The following is a 15,486-nucleotide window of genomic DNA, read 5'->3' as shown; positions in this document are numbered from 1 at the left end:
GTGGATATATCAATTCCCATGTTTGGGAGTACATTATCTGGAAAAAACTGGGTATCTAGTAGGTAAATGAGGGAATTGTTCTCCTAGAACTTGCCACTGAAACTCCAGCTCCTAGGTACCTCTTTGAATCAGAGACACGTGGAGTAAAGGGATTGTTATGTCTCACAGTCTTTACTCAAGAAAAAGCTCACCAAGTCTACTTGCTCAGATGGAAACTTCATAGCTGATAGCAGTAGAAAGTGAGAAAAGATAGTATGAATTCTCATAGCTTCCCCCTTAAGCAACAGTATTTCCTAAAGCTGTGATTCCTCAATCATGTTTACACACAACATGATGTAAAGGAAAAAAGCAATGACTTCATTCACAGTACATAGAGCTGATTATGCTGAAGTCTGTGGATATTGGAGGCCAGATTGAATTGCTGTACTGAAGGTACATCAGTTTTTGTGGCTGGCATAAAACAAAACTAATGAAAAATCTTGACAGTATTTTTTAAAACATTTTATGTGCCATATACCTTTTGGTTTTTTAAATTTTTTAAACTTTTTTCCCTGTCCTGTCTAATGTGAAAATCAAAATTTTATATAAAAACTCAAAAAATTATCAAAGTAGGTCCCAAATCACCAGTGCTAGAAAACATTTGTCTTTCAAATCTTAGAGGTTGTCAGCTAATATTGAACAGTTTTTGCCCCACAGATCAGTCAGTTCTAGTCTTCACTCAAGTTATGCAACTGAGACTATAGAATCTTTAGTTTTAGTTTTGATAGCAAATTTAGGCATAAGATTTACAATAACAAAAATAAGTTTGCAAACCCACATAAATTTTTCAGGATTTACTTTTCATTTCAAAAATCCAACATCCTAGTTTAAAGTTCTGCTGAAAATCTGTATTCCAGCTTTCTTTATTCCGCTGTATTTCAAATGTACTACTGTTTTACTCATCATTTCATTAAAAAAAAAATAAATCTTGTTCTGTACTATTACAGAAGCATCAGATGATTCTCAAATAGAAATAGTAGAATTCATTCTATAATTTTTAATAATGCATCCCAGACATGGACATTATTATCTATGAATAAAATAAGGGAAGTCCTGTATTCTGTAGACTAGCTCTTAATTCTGTTTTTAAAATCAAATAATTTTGTGTGTAGCCACATTCATCCTAAACAAATAGTGACTATTCTGTGAGACAGATCAAATCACGATTAATGAGAAAACATAATGGCAACGGTACACTAAGAACACTGTGAAGATGAATGTTTCAAAGTATTTTTAAGGGACCATGGTTTTTACCTATATATGTGAAGAAAAATTATAAAACTCTTAAATTCATACAGTCATTCCAGGGATACAAAGGAACTATGTAAATGGTGATACATCTTCTGATAACGGCGGCAAACTCATTAGTGTACTGTGATATCCATTACAGGGAACATCATGCAGATGAAAGCTATTAAATGAGAAAATGGTCTTGAGTTTTGTCTCAGTAAAGGAACCATGATTTATTACTCAAACTAATATAAGTAAAATGAAGGGTAACTTGTACTTATGATGTATAGTGAGGAAGTTCTAAGCCTTGCTTAAGTATAAGCCAGGACTGTGCCAGGTGCTTCAGTGATAGAGTGACTCTATGGTCCAAGAATCAGTTTCAGTCCCAGCACGTTTGCTGACTGACAGAATTCTATTGAGCAGGATAAAAATGCAAAGAATGGAAGAAGGAAAGTGCTGGCAAATGGGACAGCATGTGACATCAACAATCTGACAGTGTAATATGCAAATCTTCACCCTTTAAAGAACCTTAAAATGGCAAATGGAGTACAAGACCTTTAAAATCAGAAAGTTATGAAGTTAGTTTTGCCTGACAACATTTTCTCCAATCAGGAAATAGCATTCTCTTCCTTATTTATTTACCTATCATCCTACTCTCTGGAGTCTGAAATGATGTCTAGTGATTAGATACCACCAACTTGTTACTGTCTTTCTTTTATTTTGCTTATGATATCAGTATAAGGAGGCTTTTCTGCTGGCTGTCCTTCCCGTTGTTCTCTGAGTGGCCAGGAGAAAACATCAGGTACTCAAATTCTCATTTTACACTATTATGTACTACATGCCTCTTTCCTCTCACATTAGATACTTGAAAAATATTTCTTTCATTTCCTGAGTATTTTCAAAATGTTCACCATCTCAATAAATGAGGCATTTATCTACAGTAGCTATGCAATACTTGCCCTGCAATATGATGTTGCTTTTTCTCATTATCATGTCTGGAATTTCAGTGGAGTGGGTTGTGGAACTTTGCTCTTTAATCATTCGCTTTCCACTTTCTATGCTAATTATAAACTCTATATATGGCAACTGAGCTATCAAACATCACCATAAGTTGCATACTCTGTGTTTAGGTTTCAGTCAACCCATACCCAGATACACAGAGTTTATCAAGATTTTTATCCAGGTTGTGAAACTAGCTTTAAAATCCTCTGGGGCTGCTGTTCAATGATTATTTAATCAAAAATCAGTCTCACACAAACCCTTTTCTTTCTGTCATACTTTAATAGGGAAATGATCTTTTGTGCCACTTCTTTCTTGTGATCTCATAAATCCCTGAAATGCAATTTTTAATTCTTTTTCCCAGCCCGCTCTGTTGCATTCCTGAATACATCTGAATTATCTGCAGGCCCTAAGGCACAGATGCAAAGACTTTTATATGCATTAGTAGGCACCTGTGGGTTGCTTGAGAGGTTGTGTCTTGCTCCATGCATGTGGCATCCTTTATGACTGCTCAGTTGTCTTACTCTCACCTTGCAATGTCTTGAGTCATAGCAGAGCTGTAAAGTCATCAGAAGCACTTTTCAAAAGTGTCGTTAAAGGTTTTCTAATGGCTCATTATCAAAGTGTTTATCCATCTCCTTTAATTGTGAAATCATCCCATTCCAAAAAATCCACAGCAAGACGCTCCTTTAGCAGCCAAATGTTTTCTCCTCTTTAGCTGTCAAGGGCCTAAGCAGAACAAGCTTCTAGCTGTGCTTCAGTACCTTCCTGAAGCATTTTCTCATTCTTATTAAAGCAGCTTTTCTGTAGTACAGTCTTGATTATCAGTTCTCTTCACTCTGTCAAATGCCATCTTGTGGGTTTTTGGTCATTTTTCATGCTGTTTCAGTGTTCACACATTCTCTTAAAGATTCACAGACCTCAACAGGATAGCATCAGCAAAGCTGAAGAGGGAAAACAAAGCACTGTTCTTAAAAATTCTAGGGCAGTCTGTACATTCTTTGGCCTGGCTTCACTCTTGTAGGCAGTAATATTCACAAATTTATCCCTAAATATGACAGAACTGCTACCGTGCACATGCAGACGGTATATGCATGTTTCTAAGCACTGATTTGGCACCACGTCCTTCTGTTCTCCTCATCCAGGTTTCATACTGGTAAAAGCAGTATTCAAGATTCAGTCTTAGCTATGAACAAAGTCTTCAAGATTTGCTTCAGTTCTGTAATACTTCTATTGTCATAACCCAACTTTTATGTAAGTGTAAATCACAGATGATTTTTATGTCTGCCTTAATTATTTCTCCATATTTAATGCCTTTATTTTGCAATAATGACTCTGACTTTTTGTAATTGTGTACTCATCCATTTTCTTAAAAAAAGGTTTCTGCTTCTTTCCTTCACTTTCTTTAGCATGCAATGTGAATGCAACCCATTGTGACAGATCATCTATGGAATCAATAATTCTAAGTGAAGCAGTACTTAAGAAGTATGACACAAAATATTTATAGAGAAAACAGGACAGTTCTGAAAATTTGCCATCTCTAGCTTTAAAATTCATGGGGTTTTCTGTTTGTTTTTCTAGTCCTACTCTGGTACCATGGGATTAACACCTCCTAACAGGTGGCTTGCATAAAGGCATCTCTTGAACCTTGATGTGTTGTTTAGTTTCATCTGGAATGATGAGAAAGCAATGGATTCAACAGGCTACATTAACTGGTACTTTTCTATAGAATGGCTCAAAATACAGTAGGTGTTATTTTGGGTTAATTTCAAAAGCACAATTGAAATCCTAACTGATATTCTAATGTAGGGGCATCTGCTTAGCAAAAATAACCAACAAAATCCAAAATGAAACAAAAAAAGTCATTATACACGATCCTCAAAGCTGCTATTTTCAGTGTGGGTTTTTGTCAAAAGTCACATAATTATCCCATAAGTGATAGGACAAGGGCGAATGGCTTTAAACTGGAAGAGGGTTTGGGTTAGGTATTATGAACAAATTCTTTACTTTGAGGGTGGTAAAACACTGGAACAGGTTGCTCAAAAAAGTTGTGGATGCCCCTGTCAGAGACTAAAATATTATAGTTTATGACTTAACTTTTCCATGAAGGACTTTTAGCAGAACTGTATTACAAAAGCTGCAGAGAATACCACCACACCCTTACTGGGACTCTGGGAGGCCTTACACCACACCGTTCACTGATGAATATTAGATCAAGAAACAACTCAGGGCGGGGGACATTCACAAAGCACAAGCCTAATACCTCAGGGAGGAGACTGCAGCTATCAAACATCAGGGCTATCAGCTGTCAATGTAGCACAGAGCCTTGCACCAAAGGGTGGGGGAGAGAGGCTTTGGGTGTGATTTGGAAAGCCTCAGGCCAGAGGCAGTGACCACTCAAGCTTCGCTGTGCACTGGAGCCCAGGTCAGGGCCCTTCTCCCAGGGCAAAACTCATCCACAGCACAGGGGATGACACAGTCCCCACAAAGGGGCCCCCAAAGGGGACCCCAGATCTTGCACCAGAGCACTGTAATGTGATGGAACAGACAGACCCTCAGTGCTGCAAGGGACAGTGTCAAACTGGCGCCCTGCAAGGGCATTCCCATCTGGCCCAAAGTGTATATATTTATCTATGGAATTCTCTTCAGTGTACTCTTCGGTGTGTGGCAGCATGGTGTGGCATGGCCGCAGTAGGGGACCCTCAGCACCAAGAAAACCAGATGGAGGGGAGTAATGAGACATCATTGGGACCCTCAGATGGATGATATGCTTCCACCTAATCCAGGTCACTCTCCCTCTGTCCCCCCCACCCCCCATGCACATTTCTTTCTCTTATTCTTTGCTTCTTTTTCTTTTTCTTTGCCTCTTTTACTATTAAATAAAACATAACAATCTTTTGGAACTAACATCTGACCTTATTTGGTTTTAATTCATTTTTGGGTATATTTTGAACCTTCAAAGTTCTTTCTGTTTTTTTTTTTTTTTTACAGAGAGACTTAGCTTTCTTTGCTCCTCTGGGTTTAAATCAGATCACAACAGCCCCATCTCTGGAAGTGTTCAAGACCAGGTTGGGTGGGGCCCTGAGAAACCTGGTCAGGGATACTTGGAAATAAATGATCTTTAAGGTCCTTTCCAACTGAAACCATTTTATAATTCTGTGATTCTCTAAAAAAGAATCAGTCCCCAAGCTGTGTGCTGTGACACACCACTCTGGGAGGGAAAAAACAGTGGCAAAGCAACCTAGCAATCTTATTACTGATGTATAATTTTTAACATGGTTATCTAGGTAAGAAAATGGCACAAAAGACAGTCTATCTGTCTTTTGTGCTGTTAATAAGGCAAAAATTCTTTTACTAATAGACCAACTTATCACAGATAGAATTAAGTGTTCTCTGAATCTTTTTTTGCCCAGATCACACAACGTTTTTCTGCATGCTAATTTACTTGGTTTTATCAACAGCCCTGTATCCACCTGTGATTCACACCAAAGTATGAACATTTTCCTCAGTCTTTTCTAGAATTTATATAAGTGTTGATAAAGGAATTGGATTACGACTGAGGAGGATTACAAAAATGAGTGGTTCATGGGAAATTGAACTCTAAGATAAATAGGTAAGAACTGGATTGGCATTCTAGGGCTAAATAGTTAAATAAACCACTAAAAGCCTTGCTTTTGACTTTTGGTACCTAGTTTTAGACAAGAAATGTGAAATTTCCTTTTGATTACAAAAGTAAAACATAACTCAAGAGATAAAGAAGTACTCTCAATAAAGGACTAATACTCTTTAGCTAAAAGAATTCCTCAAGAGTTCAGTCAGTCCAGATACAGGCTATGTCTCATTTTTGTTCAAAACTGACGAATCTCCATCTGTATATGATGTAGCATGCTCTGCAGTGCAAGATATTTTTTTTCTAATCAGAATGCACCTTTTGTCCCCTAAAGAGTTGCATCATTTCACTTCTATATCAAGTTCTTGGTCAATATTTGGAGGAAACAGGAAAAACCTCTTATAATTTTATATTTTTAGGACAAAACCATTTCGAGTTTAATGCATATTTCTAACATACAGTAAGGAAAGATAATATTCCTCTAGTTCTTAAATAATCTATGTACATTTCTTTTCAGACTGGAGACCTTTATTAACTGAAGTGAACACCATCCTGTCTTCAGGCAACATGCATTATACATTCAATTACTGTAGTTTAAGCTAAAACATCAAGATTAAGCTCTCCAAAACAGCCTAAGGGATTTAATCTCATTATATTCAGGATGAAGAATTTCAGTGGGATCTAGGTCCCTAACTCCCTTAGGTGTGATTAAAATATTAGTCAAAATTCCCATTTTATGAATATGAGTTAAAAATTACCTTAATGGATCTAAGTTTCTTGCTTGTGTGGTTTCTAGGTCAAATCTGATCAATTATAACTTGAATTACCTGCTTTAATGTCAGCTAACTATTCAATTGGTCTCTTTTACCACCACTAGGATACTTTGTGAAAATAGGACATCCGACAGAATTAAGTGAGCTGAGGGTAAACTACAACTTCACCTCAGATGCTTTTGCCATTTACTGACACTCAAATGCACTATAATATAGTTAGGATAATTGTCTTATCTTGAATTGAATTTAATAGAGATGATATGTTTTAAATGGAATTGATATTTTAAATATTAAATCTGTAAAAGTCTCTGGAAAGAGGATCATTTCTAAAAATCAGGTATTCTAGTAAATGTGTAAATGTAAAATAAAGCAGTTTTTTGTTAATGGCACTGAGCAATTTCATTAGAAAAGTTAGTATCTATTGTTAGGGGCTAGACATGGTTATATGGTGTGTGTAATAAAAAGGCTCCTATGCTTGTCACTTGTTTATTGTTATTTATACAAAGGCGAATGGCGACTGACTTCTGATGTAAGCAACAGAGGATGATGACACCAGTCTGCAGCCTCTATACCTGTGGGAGCACAGGCTGAACTCAGAAAGGGAAGATGTCGAGCAGTGAAGAAGCCCATCCCATTTCTGACATCTGAGCCACCATTTAAGTCTCTAGTGGTGATGGCATTTTCTAAATCTCCTAGTTTTCCAGTCTTTTAATATCTTTAATTTTTTTACCCCCATGTCATTCTCTTGTAAGCAGAAGCTCTTCTGTGGTGGACAATTCCTAAACCTGTTTGACAGATAAGTTTGAAAACCTTTTACTTTTATTAGAAGACAGATTCTAATCCAAGAAAGGCAACATTCACAAAAAAAGTTAAAAATCAGAGGAAAACAATTTAACTAACCTCTTGATAAACTCCTAGTCTTGTAAGAACATCTAAGCAATGGTAAATGTTGACATTATTGCAGGATGGAAGACAGATATTAGCTAGTAGATGTGGTTCAGGAATAATCAGTTAGGGCGTATCTTTTTGCAAAGACAAAATTTAGGTTACCAGTTATTCTGTCATTATATCTAATTTTTTTCCACTGCTGCAATCAGTCTTGAAGATGTTCATACATAAATAAGCATAAGGAACCTGAAATTTCAGATTTATCAGAAAGTTCTCTTCTGATCTGACAGATTAAAACATATTAAAAGTAAATGTAATTTGTCATCAAAGGCTCAGATACTGAAGTACGGTGTACTGATAATGAAAATTTATGTAGCTTGTATTGCTAAACGTAATTATCAGAAAATTACACTTCATTTAGTCTGTACACTGAATAAAAGCTTTGGAAGGCATTTCATATCACAGTATATCCATTTAGCAGCATGAGAACTGAGTGCAGCTAACCTAACCTGTCCCAAATGGTAATAGGTTTTACAATTTCTATGAATAAAAAATGTGATGAAGTTGTAATAAATATAATTATCTCTCTGATTTACAAGCTGTTTAATGTTTGCTAAGGTCTAATCCAAATGTTTATATTCTTTTCATTTTTTATTTTTAAGTTAAGTAGTGCAGTTTATTCCAAATATAGGACATTGGTAGTTACCTAGAATAATATTTCAAAAAAAATAAAAATCAAATTCAGCTTGATCAGACATGCTAAGCAAGGTGCTCTGTCTTTTTTTCCCCCTTTCTTTTGTAATTAGAGAGATTTGAAAATGATGATGTTGACATGTCACTTGGGACTGGAGCCTGTACAACCTTTCCCCTATTTTCTTATCTAGAACCAAACAATTGTGGTATTTTAAATGTAGACACAATTTTTGTGTGCAAAATGATAGCTTTTATTTTTATAGCATAGTGATCTTCACACAGTTAAATTTTGTTATTTATAGCCCATCACACTATTAGCATCAAGAACAATTAGAATGCTTCATGGTGTTAAATAGGGAGTATTATATTTCAGCACAAATGCCTAAAAGCCACTACCCAATGAAGTACTTTCTTCATTCACTGTGCTCACAGTCTAACACATTATATCAAAATTACAAGTTGCATTGTAGTTGAAGTCCACTGCTTTGTGCTTTCTGAAACATCAGAAGCTTTGTTGAGCTTTGTTTTTTGGTTTTTTTTTTTATGTGGACTGAGGTGTAGTGGTTTCCTTCCATTTTAGGTCACAGAAACAGTGACATGAATGTGATTTGCTTTAAGCATTTTTGGTATAACATCATGTGGCACATTTCTGCTGCTGTCTTACAACTACTCCATTTTTTTTTTCCTTTCTTTCTCAGTTTTATAATGGTAATTCTAACTTTGCTTCCCATAAATATGCTGGTGAAAGAGATCCCTTCTATTCACTGATTTTCTGAATAGAGCTGGTAATCCTCATGCCTAATGTAATTTTTGTTATGAATTTATTCCAGTCACCTTCTACATCTCTGAAGATTCTTATCAGATCCACAACTTGAAATATTTGCAGTTCTTCAACTTGCCTCTTTTCTTCTTTCTTGTCCTTTCTAGGTCACTTTTTATTTAAATAGTTTTATTAGTAGTCATTGGAGATTATTATAGACACAATTCAGAATCAGTTCTCTCCTCTAAATTTAGAAATTCTTCCACAAGGACTAGGACAAGCAGAGTCATATCCAGGTAAGTTAAGGTCTCTGTGTGCATCTGGCATGCAGGGCCTTGAGGCACATTATAAAGCCCACATCTGCTGTGTAAACTCAGCTACCAAGAAGCTGAATGTGGACCTTATGATGACAGTAATGGTCAACATTACTATTGGAAGAAATATCCTTTGTGTTATTAGAAAGAGAACAGGATGGCTAAACTAAGGTATTGGTGCAATTTTCTGACAAGTTTGGATCTTGTGGTGCTTCAAGGAAACCGTGTCTTTTAGCTTGTCCAGAGAAATTATTAAAATAAAGAACCTGAACAGAATCACAAAATATTTGGTTGGCAAGAAGCCATTAATAAAAATTGGTGAAGACATGAGCATATTTTTAGTTTTATCTCCTTTTTAAAGGAAATTTACATATTTCCTGCAAAACAGCACACCCTTTCGGAGAGAAGCACATTAGTCCATGGGAGTTATGTCAGCTAAAATCTGCTGAGATACAGAATTTGTCTTATGGAAAATTTGAACAAGACTGTGTGATACTGAATTTTTTACACTATAATTCAGTTGTTAAAATGCTTTTCCAAACATGAAAGAGTGAAGCACAAACCACATATTTTATGCACATCTCTTACAGATATATTATATGTAATTGTTGAGTATTGTTTCACTTATGTTGTGAAACACTTATGGTTGTGGGATACGATGAGGGTGGCCGTATCCTTGTTGAAGTTTTTGGTTTTGCATGAAATAATTAAATATTCATTGAAGCAGAAAGAGAAGAAGAATTGCTTTATTGCCTTCTGGTTAGAGAGGAATAATAAGAATTGCACTCTAGTCCTTTACTCCAATAATACTGTAATAAGAAATTCTTTAATAAGAAACCCATAAGCATTCATTGGAAAAGGAGCTGTAACTCAGGTCTCTTCTTCCACTAGAACGCTAGAGTAATTCTCATTACATCAGTCTATTTCCAATCCAATGCATATTTAATTATATATACATACTTAAAATTTCAATAAATTGGAATTAGAAAGCCAGTTTCCCATCTCCAACATACTTTGTAGATTTTTTTGTGAGCACATATGCATTAGATATTCAGATGATTCATGCAGAAGAAAAAAAATTCTGAGCTGGTTTCCCTACTTCTTGGGCACTGAAATCCTGAATTAAACTATGGCTTAACAAACCTTCTTGCAGAGTACTTTTCTTTCTGATCCAGCAGTTATTTCAGTGCATTTGCAAAGCAAGGTATCATGATATCCATCTAAGTATAAGAGCTAATTTATAGTTGTCTGGCTATAAAATATGTAGCCACTCCAGATTTACACAGTATAAACAAGGAGCAACACTTTACAAACATGAACAAAAATTATACCCAAAGGCTCAAAAGCTAGCCAGGCTATCATCAAACAATAGAATAAAGAGTATAAACTTAGATTCTTCTTGGATTATCTTTCTTCTCCCTCTCTTCCACTTTTCCAGCACACTCCCCACTTACATTCTTGTTTCAAAATTATTCTCTGCTTGGTTTCAAATTATGCACGTTTGAATTAGTAGATACACCTGCAGGATTGAGGTCTTTACTTAAGTAGTGGTTAAATGTTTATCTACATAGACTTTTAAAGTTCACTTATTGATAAGATGCATAATTAAAAAGGAAGAATATGCATTCCTTCATTATATGGATGAAGTGGGTTCCTTAAGCATTCATTGTTTTTGAACTACATATCTTGCTTCATTTTCTTTAACCAGGCTATGCTTTTACTTGAAGTTAGACAAGAAATAAGGTACTTGGCTGTATCAGGACCTTAAATCTTAAAAGAAACTTAGTATTATTGCCACTGGTTAAGCAGTTGATTGCTACCAAAAGAGCATTAACTGTATTTTTTATGCTGATGGTTATGCAGTTTATGCAGATAATTAAAGAAGAGGTTCAATTTTCATTTCCATTATATGCTTAAGTATCTTCTCAGTCCAGATGAGATTTAATAGAGCTATTTGCATGCACATTTGATTGATTTGAAGCTTTGTCATGCAAACAAATTGATATTAAAGTTATTGACTGACTTGCCCTTTATTTCCTTATTTTATTGACTTATTGAAATATTGTCAGCACTATAAAAATATTTTAGCTAAGTGCTAAACTTGAATCAATAAGTTTATTAATGTACTATTCACAGAATGACTAAACAAACTGATCTCAAGGGACTTTCATGAATTTAAGCACTAGTAATATAACGTTTATATTACTAATCGCTAAAGGTTAAATTAAACTACTAAATATTACCTAAGTAGATGTAAGATCAAACCAAAATTAAAAAAAAAATTTTGTGTTAGCATTTAACAAATGGAATAATTTTCTACCAATTGTTTACAATTGACTTAAAAATAATTGCACAAAGTTCAGTGAGAGTAGTTTAAAAACTACAGGTTCATATGGAAAGTTCATGCTTCAAAAAGTAATAGGAACACCTGTAAATCTCAGTTGCACAAAAAGAGTTTTAGGACTTTATCTGTTCTGAGATATGCTAGAGGACAACTCCACATCTATTTGTTTTAACAGGATAAAATAGTCATGATTAAAAGAAAGGTTTGGGTGAACCCTGGGTAGTAGGATTTACAAATTTATCCTAGGAATTCAAATATTCAGTACTCACTACTTTCTCTGACTAACACAACAAATCTTGTGGTGGTGTTTTGGTGAGATTATTGCGGTGTTTTGGTGAGATTATTGCTGATAAGAAAATATTGAAGTTACTGAGTGGCATCAGGGTGAAAAAAGTGAGATGGTTACTCCTCTCTTTCAGGAAACTGAAGTAAGCTAACATGGTGCATAGAGTAATAGAGATCTATATCTCACTGCAGTTTGTACAGGCAGTGAGGCAATTCTGTACACTTGCCAAACTGATATGTTTTCAAATTCCCCGAAGAAGATCCATCTAATTCTCATGCTGGAACAACTACATTTATTTCAAGATGAGAAAGTTGTAACTGTGGGGTGAAGTTTCTTTGAACTATTTGCCCTAAAAGCCTTTCCAGTGAAATTAATTAAATATATAATTCCTCTGAACAAATACTGTAAGATGTAGCTGTGAAGGTATCTCTGTGGAATATCTCAACGTTATATCTCATCAGTGTGTTAAAGCAGATTATTTTCAACATTTAAATGACAAATGGCAAAAAAAATATTATTTCATTTAATTTTCTTCATTTCCCAAAATGTTTTAAATTTAGGAGGTTAGGAAAACAGGAATTTTTTTTCATTGGTTTCAATGAATGTAGAATTTCATGTATAAATTTGGAAAATATTTCTGAGCATTAAAATATGTCTTCGTTACATCCAGAGAAAATTGCCCTCTTTCAGACCCTGTTAACAAGTTTATTACCATTTTTCTTATAGGCCTCCTGTAAATATTGAAGGACTGCAATAATATTTCCCCAGAATGTTCTCTTCTCCAGACTGAACAACCCCAACTCTCTCAGCCTGTCTTCTCAGGGCAAGTGTTCCATCCCTCTGATCATTTTTGATTCTCTTCTCTGGATCTGCTCCAATAGATTAATTTCTTCCCTGTGAAGTCAGGATGTAGTCTTCTAGGTGGGGTCTCACCAGAGTGGAGTAAAGGGGTAGAAGCAATTCTCTTGGCCTCTTGGCCACTCTAGTTGCAGCCCAGGATACAGCTGGCATTGTGGGCTGCAAGCACACTTTCAGATCATGTCCAATTTTATATCTGTCCATAGCCCCAGGTCCTTCTCAGTAGGGTTGCCCTCAATCACTTAATTCCCCAGACTGTATTGATAAGAAGGATAGTCCCCACCAAGATGCAGGACCTTGTACTTGGCCTTGTTGTACCTCCTGAAATTCACATGGACCCTCGTCTAAGCTTGTTCAGGTCCTCTGGATGGTATCCCATTCCTTAGGTGTGTCAGCTGCACCACTGAGCTTACTGTCATCTGAAAACTTGCTGAGAGTTCATTTGATCCCTCTGTGTTTTTGATGAAGGTATTAAGCAGTACTGGTCCCAGTAAAGACTCCTGAGGGACAACATTTGTCACTGATCTCCATCTGGACATTGAGCCTTTGACTGCTACTTACATATGTGCAGATTTTCCTCAGGTGGTCATGAACCTTATCATCTCTTGCAGTGGAAAGGAATTTGCTCTCTCATTCCCTGCCTTCAGGTCCATACAAGAAAAGGGTGTGGGAAAAGAGGTTGCCAGTGAAGACTGAGGCAAAAATGCTATTGAGTACTTCAGCCTTCTCCTCCTCCATTATTACCAGGTTGATGGTGGTGTTCATCAGAGAGTGAGGTTTCTCTGACCCTTGTTTTCTGTCTGACATAGCTGTAAAGGCATTTCGTTGTATGCTTGCCAGCTCCTGTTGTGCTTTTGCTTCCCTGACCGCATCACTACACAAATGATCAGCATGCTATACTGTCGCAGACATTTTTTCACAGAAATCCTTTCTTTCAGATTTCTGTGTCTTCTGGAGGGCAGAGGCCTCAGAAGATAATGTAAACAATTATTATCAGCTGCTGTGGAATGCAACAGGGGCACCTATTTTGATTGGTGATTGGTTCATGCTCCCATGTTTATAATTAAGGGCCAATCACAAGGAACAAGCTAGGGACAGAGTCCTTGGACACAACTTTGTTATAGATTCTTTCTTTCTATTCTTAGCCTGGCCGAGCAGCTCTGCAACCTCTCTCTTTATTCTTATTAGTATAGTCATAATGTATTATATATGATATATCAATAAATTCAGCCTTCTGATCTAGAAACAAGATTCACCATCTCTCTCTCACCAGCAGCGACCCACTCAGGAGGCTGTAATACTATACTCTTCCAAGGAGACCTGTCCCTGCTTCCACTTCCTTTTCCTTCTTGCCTTTTAGTCTAACCAGAAGGCTTTGACTCAGCCATACCAGTCTCTTGTCTTCCTTTCTCGATTTTGTACACATGAACATCCAGAGTTCTTGCATTCCATGAAAAACGTCTTCAAGGTATGCCAACTCTGCTCTGCCCCCTTGTCCCAGAGGACAGTTTCCCAGAGGGTCCTACTGACTGATTCTTTGAATAACTGGAATTATATTTATGTAAAATTTAGGATGCTTACTTTATTCTTCACCTGATCCATAAGCATCAGGACTGAAAATTCCAACAGTGCCTGGGTACTGCAGCTCAGGACATCTCCAGTCATGACAGCACCGATTAACTCACTTGTGTTGGAGACCATCAGGTCCAGTATAGTATCACATCTGGCAGGGCTGTCTATTAGCTGGCTTAATAATTTATCCTCAACCCTTTTCAGGAATCTCCTGGATTGCCTATAGCTCACCATGATACTTTCTCAGCAGATTTTGGGGCAGTTGAAGTCCCCCTGGCAGGCAAGAGCCAGCGAGTGCAATGCCTCCTGCAGCTGGAGCAAGATTTCATCAGTAGGTTCTTCTTGATCAAGCAGCTTGCAGGAGATGGGAGCCACAGGTTTCCCTTTGTTGCCTTGGTCTCTGATTGTTACCCACATGTTTTTGGCTTGCTCATGGCTGTTCTTCAGAGACAGCTCTTCACAATGCCCATTTCATGATGCAGAGGGTGACCCCCACACCTCTCCTTCCTCTCCTGTCCCTTCTGAACAGTCTGTTTTTTCCAATGTATCTCCCTGCAACTGGAAGGATAGAGGAAAAAACAATGTGAGCTGCAGATTCCCTTACCAACCCTTCCAAGGCTCTGAAGTGTCTTTTAATTTACCTTGGACTAGCAATTTCATATTGGACTATGGGTGGCATCTTCATCACCACCCACATGGAAGAGAAGTAACAGATAGTAATCAAAGGGCTGTACCACATTTGGAAGTTTGCTAGTCATGTCCATGACCTGGGTCCCCGGAAGTCATTTAACTTCCTTAAGAGGATGGTCTGTCAGGAATATTGGATCCTCTGTTCTCTTCTGAAGGGGGTCATCTTCATGGAGGTGGTTGTGATACTGGGTGTATCCTGGCAACATCTCTGGTGTAGATGCACAGTTATCCACATCATCCTTTGATGGGCATTCCACTTCCAAAGCCTCATACTTGTTGTACAAAGGCACCTGGGAAGGTGACGTGGTTCTACTAAAAGTCTGTCAGATGTGCCATTTAAAACAAAGTGCATAACCAGGCAGAAAACCTGACCTGCCACCCAGAGATGGATGGACTGAGTGGATTCTTCACAAGAAAAAAGCGCAGTTTA

The sequence above is a fragment of the Melospiza melodia genome, chromosome 1 (genome assembly GCF_035770615.1).
Source record: "Melospiza melodia melodia isolate bMelMel2 chromosome 1, bMelMel2.pri, whole genome shotgun sequence".
Taxonomy (NCBI): domain Eukaryota; kingdom Metazoa; phylum Chordata; class Aves; order Passeriformes; family Passerellidae; genus Melospiza; species Melospiza melodia.
The sequence above is the reverse complement of the archived record's forward strand: the minus strand, read 5'-3'. Positions refer to the sequence as shown.